General features: G+C 40.7%; 1 long non-coding RNA gene across 1 annotated transcript; it reads left to right on the plus strand.

The window, feature by feature from the left end:
- Window positions 1-4520: 4520 nt before the first annotated feature.
- On the plus strand, window positions 4521-12781 carry LOC143101670 (uncharacterized). Its single transcript, XR_012982511.1, has 2 exons — window positions 4521-4775; window positions 12473-12781. It is a non-coding gene; the product is annotated as an uncharacterized LOC143101670 (long non-coding RNA).
- The last annotated feature ends 11517 nt before the right edge of the window (window positions 12782-24298 follow it).

A 24298-nucleotide genomic window follows, 5' to 3' on the forward strand; every position in this document is an offset into this window, starting at 1 on the left:
TGCATTCACAATGCTCCCAGTGCCCCCTCTTACACCAAAAGAGCATTTAACAGCCTTTATTCAATTCAACTGGGGAATGAGAACAACCACAATAGGTCTCATCCATGTGGCATCATTAATTGGCCCCAGGTAGGCGAAAGAAAGCCATTGTATGTTTGCTAGATAATAGACTCTGAGGGACAACACTGATTCATATCGATCACAGACTCAGGGCTGACTAAGTGGCCACATTTCATCTGAACAGTTTCATGCCATAGATTGACAAGCCGTGTACCTTGGTCTAGTCACACATAGAAGACAAAGACAAAAACACTCGTCTTTATTAGTGAGATACGTTCATGTCACGGGTCACTCGGACTCATTTGTATACCAGATGGTGATTCTGTTCTGTAACACCTCTGTACAGTTATCACTGAAAGGCTGGGAAAGAATATGGTCTGGTAATGGAGCTGGCACAGTGAGTTTATATGGTGTTGTTCCTCAGTTGCTTCAGTTCAGCGCTGAATTTCACAATGCCTGTATAGCGTTGCAACCACTAATAGAACAATAATGTCATTCCTACACATACTGCTAGACTGGATTACATACTGAAACTTGTACCTGTCTGTCCAGGTATTTTCTTTGACAGTGGAATACCAGTTAAGTCCAAGGCCGTCATTCATTTCCAGAGAGTTTAGAGGCCTTAAAGCTTCCCCCTAAATGGACTGAGAGTGGCATCATTGTGAGCTGACCTTTCTGTGACTAGAAAAACAGGTCCACCTGATGTACAGTACGTCCACCTGATGAGGCAGAGGTAAGGCTGAGGTGCATTGTGGGTGCTGTTCTCTCACTCTGTCTTTTCCATCTTTTCTTTCTAAAGGAAATTGGAGTGGTCTTTACTTTGAGTTTTATTTTTTTAATCGTGTTTGAGGGTTAAGTTGCTCTTGATCTTTTTCTTTTCTTTGGTCTTTCTTGTGTTTTGTGCTGTCTTCCAAAGAGCATGAAATGTCTTTGGGTAAAATCACTGGATTGGCTTTTGGGGATATTAAGTGGTATGTCTTGAACTGATTATTGGCCTCCATCTGTGGAATGCTTTCATCAAACGGGTGTTTAGTATGCACAATAAATTCATCCCCACATTGCCCACATTTAACTATGTGAAGAGAGCAGTAGTCATGTTTCGAAATCCACGTAAATTACCAATAAAACAATGTATTGCCCCACTGTTCTTGGGACTTGTTCTTCAGTCATAACCAGACTTTCAAAAGCAACAAAACATGATGGACCTCCAAACAATAATCAAACAAATTGATACAGATGTATAATCTGTAGTCCTATAATCTGAAGTCAGCCACTTTTAAGATGTTACAACATTAAGACATTTAGAACTCAACCTTTGCAGACTTTTCTCACAGATCACTTTTCTGATGGAGGGAACTCATCTCGTATTTTAAAGATGCGGTTAAAGTGGAAAACCAAAATAATTTAACAGTATGTAGCACACAATCTTTAGAATAATATGAAATAAATAAAGATACATCATATATTAATATTATAAGTCAATGTATATCAAACTTCCTCAAAAGTGCCTTCACAAACCCTTGGGTTTCCACAAGGCTAAGGATTAAGAAAGGACTCCCTAAAGTGATGAATGAGAAAGCACTTTAAAAAACATTTTGAACCAGAACAACACACACAACTCTGTCTGTGAAACAGGACCTAACCGATTCATGGCTGTGACAGAGGCCATATGCACACTGACACATTTGTAAAGCTGTTTCTGTATGCCTTTCACTCAATAAAGAGCCACTCACAATGGGAATCGTGATTTATGGCTTGAAGCAAACAGTAACTTATGTACATTTCAGGTCAAAGGCTACTTTTTTCTTCACTTTTTTCACCAAAAGTAGATGTATATAGGCAGCAGCTGAAGAGTGTGAGGATAACTGAGAATGATTGAATGTTCATGAAATAAATAAAAAGCTTTCTCTGGTTTGTGTCATTACTGCAGAGAGCTTACCTGCATAAAACATACAGTAGGCCTATACTTCTCATGCGATACATAATAGTAACACTGTAGTAATTGATTATCTGTTGATCTTAAATGTGGACAAGTTCACACCAGAATTGCGAACTGGACATCTAACATTATCAGGCCTGGCCAAAACAAGCTCATCATGTCCAACACTTTATACAGCTTTGCCAGTAGTTAAAGGAGAATTCCGGTGTGATATTGACCTAAAGTGTGTTGAAACATGGTACAAAAATCAGCCGCTAGTTAGCCGATAATACCAACAGGTTTTCAAAGGGGGTGCCTCGGGCATCGGCCTAGCCATGCAAATAAATCACTGTTTTACACCATTTACGAGGCTCAAAGTAGCACTTCATTGGTAGACTTCCGAGGGCCCTGCCATTGAAAACGAGACATTGAGAACTTTGAAAAAGCACTGGTAGTTTATTTACAAAACGATTCATACAGACAGTACCTTCAGGAAAGGTTGTTTCGTATCGTTCGTTCTCACGACACAGTTCAGTTCGCCAAGATGATTCGTTCTGAATCGTTTGTTCGTTCGTTCAGTCGCATTTCCGGTACAACGTAGTTCAGCGGTAAATCATGGATTGCAGGTTCTCAGCTCCTCGTTCACAAACAATCGTGCAAACGGTCAACACAACACTGTAGTTGTAGCAGCAAATATTTAGCTGCCTGCAACTTCATGATTATGCGTACTTTTAGACAAAGCAGCAGTAGCTAATGTGTTCATTCACCTTGACATTAAATTGACATATTGAAGGTAAATAGAGTAGACTACGGCTAGATCAGCTAATTTCTTTTTAAAAAATGTGTTCATTTATAAAGGAACAAAGACCCAGTATGCCGACAAACATGTTTAAAGGCTTGGTAGAAAGATTATATTGATGAAAAGGTTTCAAGCCCCCATTTTGCCTAGGCTAGAGCCATAATCACTGGGCTAGCCAAGAACGAGTGACTGATTGAACGAGAACGACAGACCGAAGTCAAACAGGTGGGGGGTCTTCGCGTGAGAACGAACGAATGAACCAACGAACGAAACAGATTGAAGAGACATTCAATTATTAACCTGGCATGACACACACACACACACACACACACACACACACACACACACACAAACACGTACACACACATGCACACAATTCAAGAATTTCTCTGAATTATGAACAGGCAAGATGGGGGTGGGGTTGTATAAAATGTATTTTACGTGTGAAATCTATGAACTAATCATGTTTTGGTACTTGTTGTCTAGCAGATACCAGTGAGAATTGAGTGTGCATAATGCAATTCAGTGAGACAGTTAGAATCATATATGACTTTCAGCTTTTGTTTTAGCCAGCAGCCAGACCAGCAGATACCCTGACTTTGCTGAATTACTGAAGCTAAGCAGCCTTCGTTTTGAACTACGTTTGTATGAGTGGTAGGTTGTGGCGTAAAATTACTTGATTGTAGGCTTAGCTGTTAGTTTGTTGTTCAGTTGAACATATTTATCTAACAGCTGTCTCCCCCCCCCCTTCTATTTATGTTAGGTGCCGCTTCACTCTGCTACTGGAGGATCAGGCTGACTGCAACTGCTATGGATGGCAGGAAAACACAGTACACATTAATTTCTAGATGAAGAGTGAATTAATGCACTTGCTTAACTGATTAGTTGTCAGTGGTTATTTATGCAAGCTTGTGTAGCCTAAACAAGACATACCTAGGCCTAGCCAAATGATAATTGATAGATAAAGTAGGATATGAATTTCCCAATATTTTGCCAGATTAGGCTAATAGTGGTTTACTAAGGTTTAATATAAATTAAAATACCATTGAAATCACGTTGATCTTTAGTTTGGTTGTAATTTCAACATTGTTTCAATATTCATTTTAGTGGAAATACCATTGAAATCCCGTTGATCTTTAGTTAGAATTTCAACGTTGCTTCAATATTAATGAAGGGTGCAAAAGTGATGTAGGATAAATGTTGCAGTGCGACGTTGATTCAATGATTTTAATGTTGACAAAGTAATGTTGATTTTAACATAAATTCAATGACTAATTGTTATCTGGGTGCAGAATAACCAGTCATCAACACCAACTGAAAGCCCTGTTTTGCAGGTAGTCTTGCATTGCATACATAAGTTGACATCCCCATCCATTTCTGGTCTTGTTCCGTTTGCTGCAGGGGCTTTGTCGAACACACCTGAAACAACAGAATTCCCAATGTTAGCCTATGCAAAATGGGTAGCTAACCTGACAGGATCTTGCTCCATTTCTGTGAAGGATATATCGCCCCTGAATCTCCCCACCAACATTAACCCAGCAGCTTTCCATCCACTATTGTAATTCCTCTGGCATTACATTTCTAATTTTATTTGTAATGCAGAATGTTGCTGATAAAATGACTGGCTCTAGCTCAGCCTGCCCCCCTCACCCCCACCTCCAGCCTGTATAGTTGCTATAAAAACAGATTGCCCAGAGCGTGGGCCCTGGGAGAAAGTTCATACCGACATGCAGGGGAAGAAGAGGAAGAGGTGGAGATGATTGATACTGATGCTGCATGTAGATTAAGTGCCCTTCTCTTCAGAGTTTGGCCCCGTATAGTGTCTTTGCTTGTCCGATGCCAGCACAGCACACTCCAGGCCTGAGCACTTGCTGGCAGATGAGCTGCATATTTTGCCGGCGTGTTTGTGTAGGACGGAAGATTATTTCTTTATTTTGGGTTGATACTTACACGTCATAATCTCCTCCAGATGGCTCCCATCTCTTGGGCACCAGGCATGTGAGTATTTATCATCATGCCGGACCAACAGACGACGGGTAAGCCAAAACGGCACCCTCTGCTCCATTTCTGACTAAAGCTGAGGGGTTTTAAGTCTCTAATAATCACAATCTGTGCCTTCCAGTGAAATTTTCCAGATTTTTTGTGGCTTCTTTTCCATTCAAAAGTTAAACTAATACTCTTGGCTGGAATATTGATCTCACCCACAAAGCATACGTAGATTACACTAAATTACAGGCATCTTAAAAGGTGGCAGCCAAAGCAATGTGAATCCAGCAAATAGGCTGAATGTATTATTAAACTTCAGCGCTGCTTGTAAAAAGCTGTCCATCCAAGAAACCTGTCATCACTTTTTTCCATTGAGCCTGCTCTCAGGAAGAAAAACCTATGGAAGATAATATTCTGTATACACCAGTTACAATTGTTCCATCCAGGGTGCGATTTGTAGGGGGGGATGGTGAGGATTTCCTAACCTCTGGTTTTCCTATCCCTACCTCTGCTAAATTATTTTTATCGTCGGGGGGGACAACATTTATCCCCCTCTGCCCCTCATATTGATTAATGCTACTTCATATAAAGCGCTGCAACGTGAGAACAGTCTAGTAGGCTAGCCTACATAATAATCTGACATCAGAAACGCACCGTCACCGTCAGCACTGATGCTGCTGACACAGTGGCTGCGTGATAACTTAATTTGGCCTTGATCGTGCAGGACATTTCAGAATGTCGAGTGTGTAATCCATCATAAATGGCTAGGTTCAATGGAAAAGTTAGCTGGACAAATGAAAGAAAACGAGAAGGATTCAGTGAAGCATAATAATGTTTTAAAACCTTCAAAATTAGAAAACTGATGCAACTGAGATGGAGGACAACTGCACGTAGAGTAGAACGTAGGCCTATTGTCCGAAGGAACTTACATTAAATGAGGAGATATTTGCTGAATGTCACAAAAAGTGTTACAGAAATTGCTTGGCATCGCTTATTCAATGGCTCTCTACCGAAACACCTGTAGTTTGCGGAGGACGAACGAGAAAGCACTCGTTTGATAAATCAACCAGTAGTAGACAAACTAGATGTACCGCAGAGCGGTACAAAATATGACCGCCGCCCAGTCCAGCACATTTTTTCCACAAAAAGAAATCACGCTGAAAGGCCTATATGATTCTAACTGTCTCACTAAATTGCATTGTCCACACTCAATTCTCACTGGTATCTGCTAGACAACAAGTACCAAAACATGATTAGTTCATAGATTTCACATGTAAAATTAATTTTATACAACCCCACCTCCATCTTGCCTGTTCATAATTCTGAGAAATTCTTGATTGTTTGTGTTATGTTTATGTTATGTGTGTGGGTGTGGGTGTGTGTGAGTGTGTGTGTGTGTGTGTGTGTGTGTGTGTGTGTGTGTGTGTGTGTGTGTGTGTGTGTGTGTGTGCGTGCCTGCGTATGTGCCTGTGCATGGAAGCGTACATATGTCTACTGTGTGAGTATGTGTCATACGCAGTGCCGGCCCAAGCCTTTTGGGGGCCCTAAGCAGAATTTGATTTGGGGGCCCCCTCCCACAACGCAGTCACCTGTGCTTGGCGATAATTGACAACTTCACACTATAATGTCATATTATAAATTAATACAGTGAGGTTATGTATTAATACAGCGACTGATTATGAACTACTGTCCCCCTGGACACAGATGCATAAGGACCCTCTCCCCCTACCCTGTTTGTGCAAATGTGGGTACAAACGTGTGTGTGTGTGTGGGGGGGTGGGGGTTAGATGTGATTTCCTGTATTCTGGTGCATTTTTGGGATGGTCAGCTGGAGAAGGGCAGTACCTAAATTTGTTCAGATTCATAGCCTTTTGCTTTTTGACTTATTGGTAGTGAATTCACACAACTACTTGGGGTTCAGGGTCCCTTGACCTCTTGGGCTCGGTAGGCTCATTCAGTAATCCATCCTTGCTCACATGCCAAAAATGTTATGGGGCTCCAATCTAGACTTCTGGCCCCATGTGCTTGGTAAACCAATGTATTAATACAGTTGTTATTTACACCAACCCTGTCACCTTTTAATCTTAGAGGGTACTAAAATCACAGATTTATTTGAAACATTCATATTCAAAGTGAAGCACTAAGGGTGGTTTACTGAAGTTGAATTGACAAATAACAAAATACAACAGCAATTGTTGTAAACAAGTACATCAGTTTAATGACTTGTTTTTCAACAGATTTGCTGAACAAATGTGCATTAAATGAGCAATTTTCAACTACAAAATAAAAACAAAATAGACAAACATTAATAATCAAAAATAAAATGTCCCAAAAAATAGATAATTATTCCTACTTCGTTCCTGGTTTTTAGGCATCTGCAACTCTGCAGTGGACGAACCTGCAATGATTAAATAAATACATAAATAAATAAAAAAAAAACAATGTTAAATGTGTCATGTCATATTAACAGGCTATGTAACCATTTGCCATCAAGAAAACCTCACCTTCTGGTAGGTAGAGTTAGGTAGAGGTAGAGATGTGCTCCAAAGGACTTCAACAGTGTCTCTGAAAAAAAAAAAAATATTGCATAAGTGCATAGTTGATCGAGCAGAATGAGTTTATTTTGCTATCATTACTTACACTCAAATAACAAGCAATTTCACATGTAACAATTCATATTCTATTGGCAAATGAGGCATAATCAAAAGAGTATATACTTAATTGCAGTATGGTGAACGCTTAACATGGTGATCGATCTACTGCAGCCTAAATATTAGGGTAGCACCGCTACATCACTTGCCACTATCTTAATCAAATGTAAGTTTATTTTCATCACAGAAGTCTCCCCACCCAACATGGTATATTTTCTCAAACACTACCATCTCTCTCCAAAGATCTTAGAGCAGAGCGCACGTACTGTTCCATCTTTGCCTATGAAGCTGGAACGTTACCGATGCCCAGAGTCGCGCTAGTCAGTGGGTTGGGTTGGGACTGGGAGCCTGGGCTTAGTCTGTTGTTGCTATCAGACTTACCACTATGTCACATATTATAGAACAGTAATAAACTATCAACACTTTCAGGTGCGAAATCAGAAACAATCCCTCTGTGGTAAATTTGCCTTCAGCTACGTTTTCATGTAGCTACTGTAGTGCTAATGTCCACTTCAGTCAGCTAGCTAACTTTAATTTACGACATAATAAGCCCACCTAGAGCTAGGGTACATGCTTGATTGAACATCCAAAACAATCCCAATATCCTTGACATCTGAAATACATCTAGATAAATATATATTAATGGGAGACATTTCTCTGTTGATGGCGGAGATTTAGCTCTGGTGATGGCTTATATTAGATCATGACAGCTAGCTAGCTACCTCAAGCACAAAACATACTGTAAACTAGATGTACCGCAGAGCGGTACAAAATATGACCGCTGCCCAGTCCAGCACATTTTTTCCACAAAAATAAATCACGCTGAAAGGCCTATATGATTCTAACTGTCTCACTAAATTGCATTATCCACACATACTCAATTCTCACTGATATCTGCTAGACAACAAGTAACAAAACATGATTAGTTCATAGATTTCACATGTAAAATTCATTTTATACAACCCCACCTCCATCTTGCCTGTTCATAATTCTGAGAAATTCTTGAATTGTGTGCATGTGTGCATGTTCATGTTTATGTTGTGTGTGTGTGTGTGTGCGTGTGCGTGCGTGCGTGTGCGCTTGTGTGTGTGCCTGCGTATGTGCCTGTGCAAGCGTACATATGTCTACTGTGTGAGTATGTGTCATACGTATGATTACTGTGAATGTATGTGTGTGTGTGTGTATCTGTTTGTGCACATGTGTGTACATGAAATGGGTTAACATGACCCCTGGAGGCATACATACGGAAAAAAATGGTCATCCTAGTCCCTACAGTTCTCAAGATATTCACAGAGAACTGTGTCTGCCCTACCCTCCTTTCGGGGGTCCAGTCCAGCGGGGGGGCTACAGATCAAAACGAAAAACAACGGTTCCATGCTATCCATGTGGGGTTACATGCCCACCAAGTTTTGTGTACCCCGGTCTTTCAGTGTCCCGGGAATCATTGTTGGTGTACGTCACTAAATGTACACATAAATTATTTTATTGTAAGGCCCCCCATGAACGAAAGTACACAAAACTTGGCATGCATTCGGAGGGTGTCATAATGATCCTACACTTTTAATTTCGTGCAGTTTTGACCTTGTCAGCCAGAGATATTGTGATGAAAACACCTAATTTTTTGCTTTTTATTTTTTAACTAGGTGGCGCTATACATGAAATAAGTGGTAATGGGATGGGTTGACATGCCCCGTTAAGACCAACATACATAAAAAAGGTGGACCTCCTAGGCCCTACGGTTCTCGAGATATTCACAGAAAACAGTCTCCGGCCACCTACAGGCCAGTTGGTGTATAGTAACATAAATTAATTTATTGTGTGGCCCCCCATGAACGGAATTCCACAAAATTTGGCGTGCATACAGAGGGTGTCATAATGATCATACACTTCCAATTTCGTGCAGTTTTGACTATGTTAGGTCACAGATACCTTCAATTACAACACCTCATTTTTACTTTTTTGTGTTTAACTAGGTGGCGCTATACATGAAATGAGTGGTTATGGAATGGGTTGACATGGCCCCTTGAGATCAACATACAAAAAAAAAATGGTCCTCCTAAACCCTACGGTTCTCGAGATATTCACAGAAAACTGTGTCTGCCCTACCCTCCTTTCGGGGGGTCCAGTCCAGCGGGGGGGCTACAGATCAAAACGAAAAACGATGGTTCCATGCTATCCATGTGGGGTTACATGCCCACCAAGTTTCGTGTACCCCAGTCTTTCAGTGTCCCGGGACTCATTGACAGAAATTTGGGCATGCGAAAAAAAAAAAAAAAAAAAAAAAAAAAAATCTGACTAAACCTATATGACCGCCGCTTCGCTGCGCGGCGGTCATAATAATCATGCAAACATACCTGTATCTTGCTCGTTTTTCTCCTCCTCTGTCATTTTCTTCGTTCTGTTTTCGGCACAGGAGGGATATGTCCTTTTTTGTGACTTGTCTTAACATTACCGTCTCTTCCGATTGTTGAACTTGATGCAGTGTCTGCACGAATTGTCTCTGCACCCGAGGTGTCTAGTTTATGCGCGTGAATCAAAGGCTGGCGGACACAGTAGAGGTAGGCAGGTATATTGATCATGAAATCAGAATTTTCTTGTTTTGAATGATTAATTGTTTCATTTATTCATTCATTGATGTCACTCGTTTACGTTATTTATTATGTAAAAAAAAAAAAAAGAAACTCGATTGGGGGCCCCCTGATAATCACAGAGAACTGTGTCTGGCCTATCCTCCTTTCGGGGGGTCCAGTCCAGCGGGGGGGCTACAGATCAAAACGAAAAATGACGGTTCCATGCTATCCATGTGGGGGTACATGCCCACCAAGTTTTGTGTACCCCGGTCTTTCAGTGTCCCGGGAATCCTTGTTGGTGTACGTCACTAAATGTACACATAAATTGTTTTATTGTAAGGCCCCCCATGAACGAAAGTACACAAAACTTGGCATGCATTCGGAGGGTGTCATAATGATCCTACACTTTCAATTTCGTGCAGTTTTGACCATGTCAGCCAGAGATATTGTGATGAAAACACCTAATTTTTTGCTTTTTAATTTTTAACTAGGTGGCGCTATACATGAAATAAGTGGTAATGGGATGGGTTGACATGGCCCCTTGAGATCAACATACAAAAAAAAGGTGGACCTCCTAGGCCCTACGGTTCTCGAGATATTCACAGAAAACTGTCTCCGGCCACCTACAGGCCAGTTGGTGTATAGTAACATAAATTAATTTATTGTGTGGCCCCCCATGAACGGAATTCCACGAAACTTGGCGTGCATTCAGAGGGTGTCATAATGATCCTACACTTCCAATTTCGTGCAGTTTTGACTATGTTAGGTCACAGATACCTGCGATTACAACACCTCATTTTTACTTTTTTGTGTTTAACTAGGTGGCGCTATACATGAAATGAGTGGTTATGAAATGGGTTGACATGGCCCCTTGAGATCAACATACAAAAAAAAAAAATGGTCCTAAACCTTACGGTTCTCGAGATATTCACAGAAAACTGTGTCTGCCCTACCCTCCTTTTGGGGGGTGCAGTCCAGCGGGGGGGCTACAGATCAAAACGAAAAACGATGGTTCCATGCTATCCATATGGGGTTACATGCCCACCAAGTTTTGTCTACCCCGGTCTTTCAGTGTCCCGGGAATCTGACTAAACCTATATGACCGCTGCTTCGCTGCGCGGCGGTCATAATAACTTTTAGAAATAATCTGTACTGCAAAAACGTATGTTGGTGGGTATTTAAACTATCTAGCGGGTGTTGCAGCTGCAAGAAATAGAAGCTTCATGGTCTTTATGTTCTGGTTCGTAAATTATTTTCATAAAACTTCAAGTTGCCCTATAACTTTACTCTCCAAACTCTTCACTGCACTGTAGGCAATTAACTGACAGTATGATAGGCTATTTATTTTCTGTAGGCTACAATAAACACATTTATTTTTTCAACTTTTGCAATATTACGCACTTGGCTACTGAACGCAAATCAGCAGGAGAGAGAATGCACGTAGCCTACGCAGCGTGTAGCGCAATGTGTAGGCTATTTGGTTACCAACTAACACTGTTAGCCAATTCACTAACTTAAGACTTCAGTGCCACAATATACAACGTTTTTTACACAACAAATACAGAAAGGATGGAGGCAGCAAAAGTAGAGAATTCATTTCAGATGGGGCAAGAACAAGGTGAATTTGTATGCTTGTCAAAACGTAGTCCTACCCTGCATTAGAGGAGCTGATCGTCATACCAAGCACACTCGCTGTTTAAAGTCATACACCACGGTAAACTAAAACTAAAATGTTACAAAGGTGGCAAAAATAATAAAGACCTAGGGTATTATTAGCCATGACATTACTAGGCTATGAATCGTTCGTTCATTTCTCTTTTTTTGGGGGGGGGGGTTACAAACTTATTCAAAATCATCCCCCCCAATTTTACACAAATCGCACCCTGCTTCCATCCATAGTACAACTTTGTTATAAAAAAATAACTGAAAGTACAATCATGTAAAGAATGCTAACCCTTACCAATAAATGTATTCACATGTTAAGTATGATTAAGGTGATCAATATGTAACTCATTATGACATAGTTCAAACTATAAAAACGCACACAAGTTAGTTTCTTACCATTCACAATAACACTTGTTTATTATACAGTGTATTTTGTACACATCAACGCAGAAATATGTCACATGTGCCGGCATACAGCAGTTAGGCCCGGTTGAATGATGTATTCATTTCTGACTGGGCAAAATATATTTCTCGGATATCACCATTCACTAAGGATGAACAAACAAAAATCCAAATAAACAATAAGAAAAAACTGTTTCTTTTAAACTCAGTTGGCTAGTAGTAGAACTGCTGTATTAAAGCAATATGACACTCATGGTCATGGAGTTAGTAAAGGCTATAGCCATGGCTGTATAGACTTGGCCTTTGGCTTCATGCCTACGGTTTACAACTGTGCCTATATCCTTCACAGAAATGGAGCAAGATCCTGTCAGGTTAGCTACCCATTTTGCATAGGCTAACATTGGGAATTCTGTTGTTTCAGGTGTGTTCGACAAAGCCCCTGCAGCAAACGGAACAAGACCAGAAATGGATGGGGATGTCAACTTACATTTCCCTAGGGATGTGCCATTCATCCTCTCAAACTGCACGATCAACGAGAATGTTCAAATTAATAGCTAGGCCTGTCTACAGTATGTCTAAAATAAACACCCAGTTTCCGATCTACGTAACACTGTCACAGATCCTTATGAGTTGCTAAGCAACATTTCAAACTTTTGAGTTCTATTTTGCCTGGAGATCTATTTTTTCTCAGCGGAAGCCACAAAATGCCAATAAAATAATTTTAATAAAATACTGTGTTAGATGTCTTGACTCATATAATAAGCGGGATAATGTATTGTCCGCCGGTAATTATCGGAAAATAAGTCCCGACAGGGCGAACATGACCCTGATGCGCCAGCGGTAATGACCAGCGTTCTATACATTATCCCGCTTATTACACAACTACTTGCCAAAACGAAAAAAATAAACTCCACACGATATGACTCTTTACATTTATTATGACCGCCGCTAGCGAAGCTAGCGAAGCGGTCATATAGGGATTGTCAAAGTTTTTTTTTTTTTTTTTTTTTCCCCGTCATCTACTTCCTGAATTTTTGGTCAACGATACCCGGGACACCGAACCACCGGGGCACATGAAATTTGGTGGGTATGTAGCCCCACTAGACTTTTAAAGAAACATTTAGTTTCGTCCCCGGGGGCCACTCCCCCCCCGTGCTGGGCCCCCCGAACCGCAAAAAAAGCAGTTTTTCCTAAATAACTACCTGAACCGTGGCACTGAGGATGAAGAATCTTTTATGGTATGTTGGTCTCAAGGGCCCACATCAACCTGGCCCATAATCACTCATTTGTGATTTGCACCCCCCCAGTAAAAAATGAAAATGCAATATTATTCTGCTTTAATCTATCTTCAGTTAAGATGTTCAGAACTGCACCAAATTTTATGTGTATGATTGACCTGGCATTCTCTGGGGGTATGCCAAGTTTCGTAGAATTTCATCCATGGGGGGGTCTAAAAAGAATTAGGTTATGTGTACATTTAGTGACTGTACACTCATTGGCCTGTAGATGGCGGTGCACACATATACACATGCACACACACACAGGCACCCACATACTATCGGTATTAGAACGGCCAATAGATAATTACAAATTCAGTAGGATTAAAAGAAAGCCAAAATAAATATTCATCATCATCATCATGGCTGCATTTCCAGTATTGGCGATAAGTAGTTGTTTGTCCACTAGATGGCGCATCGTTGCAGTGAGACGTAATTTTGTTGGAAGTTAAAAGTGGGTTGGAAAAACAATGGACGCTTCCTACAAGGACTGTAGTTTACCGCAGAGAACATCTAATAAGGATAGGACGATGTTCACATGAAATGTAATTCCCATTTCTTCTTGAAGCCAAAATAAATCTGAGGATGTTTATCGGACATGCTTGGTTTTTACTGCAGGTACGTTAATCTTATAATATCAATAAGGACCTAGGTAATGTTACCGTTAGAGTTGATTGAGTGATGGAGGCCAATTTTATTGATTGCATTTGTAGAAAACTATAAATGCGGTTATACCAAGCAAATTGATAGCAGCACTGTAATTGTATCTTTCGACTGTCATTTGTTGCACGTGCTACAAAATCATTCTGTGCAATGGAAGATTTACCAACTTTACACCGGTCTGATACAGTTTTGCCTATACATGTGTGAGACTGAGACGCCTGTTTATTTTGTTTTAAGTGCGTGCAGGGTGTGAGAGGGGAATCGATGTGCTTTGATTCCAGCTTGGTAGTTGTAGTCTGTGAAATTAAAAAGCACGTGTGTGTGAAGTATCCAAACAATGACACCTTCATTTCATTATGGCTGCTTTAGCAACACACCTTAAGCTACTGTGTAGTGGGTCCCATTTAGAAGTGGCTACTTCATTCGTGCTTTCCTTGACTCATGGAGCTGCGTGAATTTTATTACAACTTTTCGCCACGATATGGCAGTTTAAGTCCGCTTGATACTGTAAGGCGTAAGCCATTTGTTTCCAAAGGAGATTTTATTTGTGTCGCCAGCATAGCCTATTGACAATTTATGTTGTAAATAGGCCTACCTTATAAGCCTACCTGTAGCTTAGGGAAGCTAACAGCTTTCTATTAGGATCTAGTTTGTTAGTTACAGTTTTGTCATAACTCCCTGATGCATTTTTGCATTTAGAATAGCCAGAGCGTGGATATCTCAATTGTAAAATTAAACAATATTGGGTGCCTATGGACTAGGCTGGGTGATCCCAGCCTGATCTGCCCGCTATTTATTTTTTGATTTCTTAAAAGATTGAGCTTTGTCTGGTGAAAGCCAGACTAGCCATGGACCTCAGTTACACAATGCAAGGGAACATGAATCAGCCTATATTTGCACGAACAATAACGGACAACAGCTCTTCAACTTTGGCCCGTTAAAATGTGTATGAACAGTCTAGCGACGCATTTCATCAAGGCCCATTTGGACATGTCAGTTATTTGCACCACTGGTTAGATGTAAAACAGCATTTCGTTTCAGACTACTGTTACTTAATTTGTGCATTAACAATAACATTTCAGACTACTGTTACTTAATTTGTGCATTGACAATAAAGTATTACATGAACTAAAGATGACTAAAATCTTAATATAGAAGAAGAAACATTCACAAAAAATCCATCCATCCAAAAATGACCTTTGTTTTTGATAGCTGTTAAACGGCATGGAACTGACAGAGATGTTTTTGTTTATGAATAAATAAATAGGCTAAATAAATAAATAAATAAATAAATAACATTATGCTGATACCTTTTGCTTTTCCCAAATACAATGTAGCCTACAGGTGTAAGTGACCTTTCATCAATCCAGTTGCAATGGATGAACTGTGATGAACTGCCCTACTTGTGATTGTTTAGAGATTTTAAAGGTTTTATAACAATGCTACATCTTCTTTGGCTATTTTACAATCTATTCACCTTTTCAGCACCAGTAGGCTTCTTTCTGTGCAGCTGCACACACACACTCAGGCATGCCAAACAAGCATTTACAAAAGTTTCAAGAGTGGGGGATGGAGTAAAATATGGAGACAAATTGAAGTGTGATTTATTTTCGCGGAACGGATGTACAGGACTGAGCGGCGGTCATATTTTGTACCGCTATGCGGTACATCTAGTTTGTTATCGTTTTTGGCTTTTTGCCTTTTGCAGAAACAAATAGTTCGCAACACAGGCTGAACTTGAATCAAACATTCTTTATAACACAGCTGATCAACCGTCTGCTTTCACTTTTAAATGTAACCGTAACATAAAGTAACCGGACTACTTGCGGAGTGACATGAAAGACGTGAATTAGATGCACAAAACCCATTTTCCTTGACAGCAGTCTGGTATACGTAGCAATGGTTTGTTATCAAGAAATAGCAGGCCACCAAACATTGAGAAGGCCCATTCAAGTGAATGGAGCATTAAGAAGAGCCGTACGTAATAATGCTGAAATATTCAACATCTAAATGATGACATATTTCATCTTGTTGCTGTGTTCTGTAATGGTATTTGTTTATGCCTTCAATGGCTTACGCTTTATCTGGTTATGTTACTAAGGAATGACCGCAGAAAGCAGAGTAGCAGCTCTTGATATCCACAGAGTGGTATTTTTCTAGTGCCTGCATCAATGCTTATGATTTGTTTGGTTATGTTACTGATCGGGTCGTACAACAAAGAGGAATGACTACAGAATGCCATGTTTATTCAAACCAAACTTTAACAACCCATCATTAATGTGGAAGGGGTGGGTTTAGATGTCAGATATTTCTGTTGAGCCTTTTGCAGGTTTTTCTGGGCCTAATTCAATGAAACACTGAAGGAGGAAGGTGCCTGGTGGTTGGTGATATTGTTTGGTTCTCTAGCTTTGCTTAAACAGGACATAGCCGCATAAACAGGGCAAACACACATGTTAGTAAAGCTAACTTCTAACTTCTCCCCTGTGTATCTGAAATGACATTTGCACTACAAAGATTTCATTTAAAGCGTAAACTTCAAGAGCATCATGTCATAACGACATATTATACAGAACATAGAACTCCTAATCATCTTTTAAATAATTTTCTGACTTTTCTTCTCATGCTTGATTTGAGTAAAGAAGCACCATGTGACTGGACAGAGTGTACGGAATCTAATTAAAAGCAGTATCAACAGTATTAAACCAATGTAAGCTTTTAATCTTTTACGGCTGGTCAGCTGTGAAGTTGCCAAAACAAGATGGCCGTCTCAGTACAAAAGCACATTGTTTATAATTTGAGGTAATGACAGGGTAAGACTGCAGACACAACCTCTGACTTTAATCAGTGAAGGTTCTTTGTATTTTCTCATTGATCTGTCCACATCTTCAATGCACAAAGCATTGGTCAGCTTTTTTCTCTCTCTCCCTTGTGTCTGTGTGTGTCTGTGGGTGTGTGTGCAAGTTCTTCATGTGTGTGAGTTAGAGTATATGTGTGTGAGATAGAGAGTGTACATTTTCAGTGTGTGAGAGTGTGTGTGTGTGTGTGTGTGTGTGAACTGTGCGGAGGCTACCCAGATGGCCTTGTGTTTGTCATTGAGAGTCCTGGCCAGCTTCCCATTCTGGACCTTGTCCAGCGGGCCCAGTGCAGCCGGCCATCCTCCACACCCCAAAGAGAGCAGACGAGGGGAAAGGAAAGGAGATAAGCAGAGAGGAGCAAAGACGAGAGGAGAGGAGTGAAGTGGAGAGGAGAGGAAAGAAGAGAGGTGGAGAGGAGAGAAGCGGAGAAGAGAGGAAAGGAGAGAGGCGGAGAAGAGCGGAAGGAAGAGGAGAGGAGAAGAAAGAAGAGAGGCGAAGAGGAGAGGAGAGAAGTGGAGAGGAGAGAAGAGAGGCGGAGAGGAGAGGAGAGAAGTGGAGAGGAGAGAAGAGAGGCGGAGAGGAGAGGAGAGAAGAGAGGTGGAGAGGAAAGGAGAGAAGTGGAGAGGAGAGGAGAGGAGTGAAGAGAAGAGGGATTGGACCTTGAAGTCGTTGGTGGATTAGTTGGTTCCTGCCATTTATAATGATATGACGGCTGTCCTGGGAGCAGGCGGAGAGCAGAGGTTTGGTCACTTCATGACACAGCTGATTAATTAGTCCCCATACAGACTGCTGAGACGGAGGAGATTTCATGCAAATTTCTTCCATGTGTCTCTTTCACAATCCAGATCAAATCCAAGAGAGAATCCAGTCAATGCTGAGGGTGTTTGTGGATGTAAGGCGCTTTGGGATCGTTATGAAAGAAAAACGAACATGTTTCACGCTAAGCGATACACTGGCACCCCCCCCCCCCCCCCCCTTCGATGTGTAACATTGCAGACGGCTCTCATAAATCTATTCATAGCAAAAACTTGCCTGCTTGAGTTGGTTGTGAGGAAATTATGACAGAGAAACTTAGAGAAAACAGAGAGAAAAACTAGGTTGAGAAAAACGATCCAGGTGGTTGCCTCTTTCAACCACATTTGCCTCTTAATGAGTTACAGAGAGGGAGGTTCGGGGGGCGTAATTGCGTCTTCGTCTCGGAGCAGGAACATGAGGCAGTGACATAAGAGGTGGCTTTCAGGAGGGTTAGCAGATTGTCAGCTCTGTGGTGTGTCCAGTCAGAGGTGGGAGACACAGGCGAGATAGAAGGAGATACAGAGAGGCTGGCAACCTTGCCGAATGACACACACATACTATTGGATGACAACCATGGGAAATTATGAGAATGTGTTTATGGAAGCTAGAGAATATGACTTGAAATGGAACAAGAGTAAATAGATTTATACGGACAACACTCAACTGTTGCATAATATTCAGTAAAGAGTAAATTGGGATGATGGTCACTGTAGCCCAAACATAAATTGAAAAGATTTGTAGATGTTTGTCTTTTGGTGGTCAGCCATTTTAATTGTCCTGACAGTTCCAAACATGACTGAATTTGTATTTGTTTACTGGGTAGAAAATTTGATTATTTGTTCCCATGTGATGTCATGCTGTCGTACATTGTTTTTTTTTAAGAACAAGACCTTCTTTTCTTACTTGGCTGGCTCTATGTCTCAGTAGGCCCTTTTAATTCGCTCCTCACTCAACTGAAACACTCAGCTTTCCCAGGCCTCCTTTAATAATCACAACCACCTGTGTCAACAACAGTTGTCAGAAAGAGCTCATATACTGTAGTTCTTTAAGATGACAAAGTGTCTGGTTTTTACTAGATTCACTCATATTTGTTCATGAGGCCATATATTGGTGCTGTAATGTTCCCCTGTTGGTCACAGACCAAATATACATCTGAAGTTATACATTAGATAGCCTGCAACAACCTGTTTATTTTATTCTGAGGAAACTGTCAATGGCGAAAAACCTTCGACAATTCACCTACACGTGAAGAAACACGGCTAACAGCAAACAAGCAAGTATGGCCGATGCTAAAACTGAACTTCTCGCTTCGATGAAGGATGACATTTCTGCATTACTCAGGTCAGAACTGAAAGACGTCCTTGCAAGTGAATTTGAGGCTGTTAAAACTGAAGTCGTCAATAGCATATCATTGCCTCGCTCTGACCTGGACTCAGTGAAAACTACAGTCACTGGAGCACAGTCTGACCACATGTTCAGATGATGTAGCGTGTCTTCAGACTACAGTTAGCAAACTTCAAGCAGAAGTCTCAGATCTACAAAATAAGTGTCTCGATATGGAAGGGAGAATGAGAAGGTCGAATATCCGAATACTGAATGTGCCAGAGGATGCTGTTTCAGGTTCGCCATCTTTTGTCACAAAGTTGCTTAGTGAAGTGTTTAACATGGACAAAGATGTGATGGTAGACAGATCGCACCGAACTTCCCAACTGGAGAAAGCTAAACCCCGAGCCATTATCGCGAATCTACACTATCACCAGGACTGTGTTGATGTACTACGCCGGGCGAGGCAAGCGGGTGGCGCTTTGAAATACGGAGAATTGTCCATCTCAATATTTCCAGATTACCCCCCCACTGTGGCACGCGCAAGATCTGCATTTAACGGGGTTAAACAACTGAAAGACCGGTCAGATGTTCGCTATGGAGTTATTCACCCTGCGAAGTTTCGTATCACTCACAACGGGATTAGGAAGGACTTTCTTGATCTGAAACAAGCACTGCTATATTAGTCCAGTAGTAATAGGGTTACACCCGGAACAAATTAGTAACAAGCTGAATTTTTCAGGATATGTTCAGAATACCTTTAGGAATGACATACTAAAAGTCCCCATGAAAATGGCCGCCATTTGGAGATTTTTCCGTATCTCAGGCTTAAAACCTGATACAAATGCAAAATTAAACAAATTAAAAGGTCAAAATATATGTTTTTTAGGGTGAGTCAATTTCATCATTAGTTTCTTGAATGGAGACATTTCATAATAATAAATCACTTCAGTCATCATCCTCATCATCAGAAATTTGTGTTGATTCTTCAGTTTCTCCCTCATCATCTAGTAAAGATGGCATTGGTGCTGCATTGTTGCATGTTTGACCACTGCACTTTGTACACAAGGCAGAGCCCTTTGGTGGGAAATAACATGTTTGCGCCCTCCATGACTGATGATGCTTTTAAAATATGGACCGAAAAGGGACTGAACACAGTCAAAGATGTATAGGTGGCACCTTTGCATCTTTTGAACACTTGAGAAAACATTTTGACATTCCTCGCTCACACTTTTTTTAGATATTTACAACTTCACAGTTTTGTTTCTGCAAATTGTCCTTCTTTTCCATTGATACCACCAGATTCCCTTTTAGACAGAATACTTAAGATGCCCTTTTGGCCTGGGGAGGTTGTTGGTAGGCTGTACTCTCTACACAGTATGGATAATTTGAAATCATTGACAACAAATGGGAGGAAGAACTGGACACAGAGCTATCAGATGAGCTATGGCACGATGCACTCAATAACATACACTCATCCTGTATCTGCCTATGACATGACAAAATTACTCACCGTTTACATTGGTCCAAAACAAAGTTGGCCAGAATTGCACCTGATATTGACCCAGAGTGTGATCGATGTAATACAGAGCCAGGCACTCTGTCACATATGTTCTGGAGCTGCCGTCACATATGTTCTGGAGCTGCCCTAAACTGTCTGAGTTTTGGGAGTTGATTTTTGCTTTTCTTTCCAAAGCATTGCATACTCATATTGACCCATCACCGGTCATTGCCATTTTTGGAGTAGTACCACAAGAACTTGGCATAGGTAAATGGGATAAAACAGTGATTGCATTTACAACTTTCTTGGCTAGCCGCATTATTTTATTAAAATGGAAGGATAAGTCTCCACCTGTATTTAAACACTGGATTAACGATGTTATGCTCTATTTAACACTTGAACAAATTCGTTATCATACAGGGTAATAACATTAAATTCAGTAATATCTGGCAACCTGTTCTTACATTGGTTGAACAGATGGACTTTAATGACGTTGTATAATGTGAACGTCCCCCCCATAATGTGCTGTGTGATTTTGATACAGTATATACCTCCCCTTTTTTTATTTTTTTGCTGTCTGTTTTTTTCTTTCCAGTAATAGTGCGATGTGGGTGGGTTGTGGGTTGTTATGTGTCTGTTGTTTGTTGTATATGAAAATACAATAAAAAAGACTTTGATTAAAAATTTAAAAAAAAAAGTTAAACGTTAATTCAATTATCTGACCTAAGGCCTTTTCTCTATTGTTTCACTCTCCTTCTTTGTTAAGTTATTTTTTGTCTGTCTGTGTGTTTGTGTGTATTTATGTGTGTGTGTACTGTATGTGTGTGTGTGTGTGTGAGAGAGAGTGTTCAAATATTAAAAAGAAAAAAGCATCATGACTTTGAGAGGAGCTATTAAGATGAGATCTGTCAAGGTCTGCACTGAGGGCAGCATGTAGAGCATTTCCAGGAATATTACAGTTCATGTACGGACCTAGATGACGTGATCAGATACAGTAAAGGCCAACTGTGACCTTAGGCCTTAAAGCTGTAATGACATGTCACCAAACCTGTTAGTGAAGAAAGGGGAGATCGAGTAGTTCCAATAGTGTATTTTTAAACCTGTTAGCAAATACTTCTATAAAAATGCTAAACATTTGGCTCAGTGCATGTCTGATAAGAAGTGCTTCTCTGAACCTTTTGTAATATCAGCCAGAGCAGTTTTCAGCAGTTCTGAGGTTGTAAGTAGAAGACACAAGGGCTATTTTTTTTTACAAGGGGGAGCCATAGAATTCCAGCTTCACTTCAACTATTTTCTTTTTCATCAACAATTTATGTTGTGCAAATTGTGTGAGGAGTAGGCCTACATTTGAAATGGCCCTGCTACTTTTTGAGGTGTTTCTGGTATTCCTGCAGAACATAACATAGTGTGTCATGGTGTACAAAGTATAGATGAGTTTTTCATTGAATTTCACTTCGCTATCCCGATCTCTCTGCTTTTAGATTTGATTATTTTTCCTTCAATCTGAGAAAGAGCTAGCAAAAAACATCTATATCTGTCCCAATGCAATGCTCCAAATCTCCAAATCTATCTGAGTCTAGTGTTTTTTCATGCCATATTTGGGTAATGCGCTCTGACGTGTGAGCAGTCCCTATCGCGGCCATCTTATCTCGGCTAATGCAATCAAGGCTCTGACGTCTGGGTCCTGCAGTGCTGGATGTGGCAGGGCAGGGTGCCGGGTGGCTGTCCTGTCCATTAAGTCTGTGTCCGTCACAGCCCTCGAGTGTGAAATCAGCATCCGCCTTGCCCTGTTCTCTACCTCCGAGTCAACCCATCGGCCCCTGAGGTTATGTATGTGCTTCTGTTAACTGTGATTCCAGACTGACAGTGTCAAGCTCACAACTGTATTTTTACTCTGCAATTCTAAAGCAAGATAGCTCCATTTGGTTTGCTAATTACTGGTCCAAATACAGCAGTATAGTGGATGTTTGTTTACCAAACAACAATGCTAATTAACATAGAAGTTAAATTAGGTGAGCAAGACACACATAAACGAAGGGTAACAAATTACAAGAAGGGTAAGAGAATGACTGTGGAGATGAATTACTGTAAGCTTGGGGAAAGTCATATTGCATTGGATGTTACATATTTGCAAAAGGCATGAATGTTAATTAGGTATCCATAGGTTATGTCTTTATTCCACATTTCAAGTAGAATTTGTTGCCATGCAGGGTTTTCAATTATTAAAGAAGCATATGCAACAATTTTAGCAAAAATTACCTTAATTATGTAGGTTGAGAGTCATTCTGATGGTTCTACAACACTTTCTGGGTCGTTTAGTGGGTGCTTCGTCTCCTCCTATCGCTTCTCCGCGGAAAAAACGAATATGCAACTTTCTGCTTCGGTCCGGAGAAATCCGGATGTGACCTAGCGGCGCCTCGAAAATGTAGTCAGTTTCGAAGAAGACTGCAAAACAGACGCCGACTTGACTTTGTTGCTGTTGAAATTTGGGGGTTTAGCGTAGAAGTCACTTGCTACCGAAGCTGCAGGGGGAGCTGTGTCATGAAAAATGCCAACCCAAATCTGGCGAAAACCCAGAAACAGCAAAGGAATAACCAGACCTGCATAGGGCTTCTTTAAAATAAAGACTTTAAACTTGTATATTAAAAATGTATATTCATTAACCACTACTTACCATGTCGTAAACACAACAGAGAGAGAGAGAGAGGTCTTCTCTTCACTTTTAATGTATACAAAGTTGTGAACTACAAGCAAATCTGAAAACTCCCAGTTTTCTCTTTTTAAAGTCCTTAACAGGCAGTGTGTTTAGGTTCTTAATAAATATCACTAATGCTAAGGTCGATATAGACCTACTTAAAGGTGCTCTAAGCGACGCCACACGTTTTTTAGGCTAAAACATTTTATGTCACTTACTGCAAACAGCACCTAACCAACCGCTAGCTGTCTGTGTCATGAATACAGTGTAAAAAAACGCGATCTCTGTGGACAGCCCAGCCTCCAAGAACGGCAAGAAAAACAACCTGGGCAAACCTAGCCCATGAAAACATAACAAACTGTTCCAGCAAATCACAGACGAGATGCGCGTTTAGGAGAGTTTCAATTGCATGGGAGCAGCACGGGAGGGACGGGGGAGGAAGTAGCGAGCTAGCTCTCTGTTTTGTCAACAGAAGTGACGTTGCCCAGCATCGCTTAGAGCACCTTTAATGTCACTGCTCCTCAAGTGAGCTCAAATGATTTGTTTTTTAAAGTTCAAATCTGCAGACATTCTTACTAGAGTAGTAAAGTGTTGAATTGCTATCATGTTATACAGCAGAACGTATGTAAATAGTGCCGCCATCTTGGTGGGGGCAACAATCACTGGAGGCCAATGGAGAAGCATATGGCTCTGACTGGAAATAAGACATGTGTCTCTGATTGCCAGGAAGTGTTGCCCATAGACAGTAAAGGTGTTGCCCCCAGCAATATGGCGGCCGCGTTTATGTAGGCCACCGAATAGAACTCGACGGATAATGCGGTATCTAGCTTTCTAATATCTATGACATAACCTAACTAGCAACTCATTGATTTTAAAGATTGATAGATAGGAAAAATAGGCTTCACAAAGAACTTCTTCCTTCCTTCTTGAGGCATAAATATTGCTGTAGTAGTTAAGTAGTGATGCCAGAAATCAACACAATATAGCTCCATATTTCAATCCAGTGGTATACATGAACCTATATTTGTAACCTAAATTTCATCTGATTAAACATGGATTGCCTAATCAAATTAGGACTAGGAGGGAATAGCAGAGGCATTCACAGCATGACACGTAATCCACTCGCCTTCCTCCCATT

This window comes from Alosa pseudoharengus, unplaced genomic scaffold, assembly GCF_046254945.1.
Source record: "Alosa pseudoharengus isolate Yale_2024_CS ecotype anadromous, Long Island Sound unplaced genomic scaffold, YU_APseudo_1.1 YU_APseudo_1.1_scf_4, whole genome shotgun sequence".
Classification (NCBI taxonomy): Eukaryota; Metazoa; Chordata; class Actinopteri; order Clupeiformes; family Clupeidae; genus Alosa; species Alosa pseudoharengus.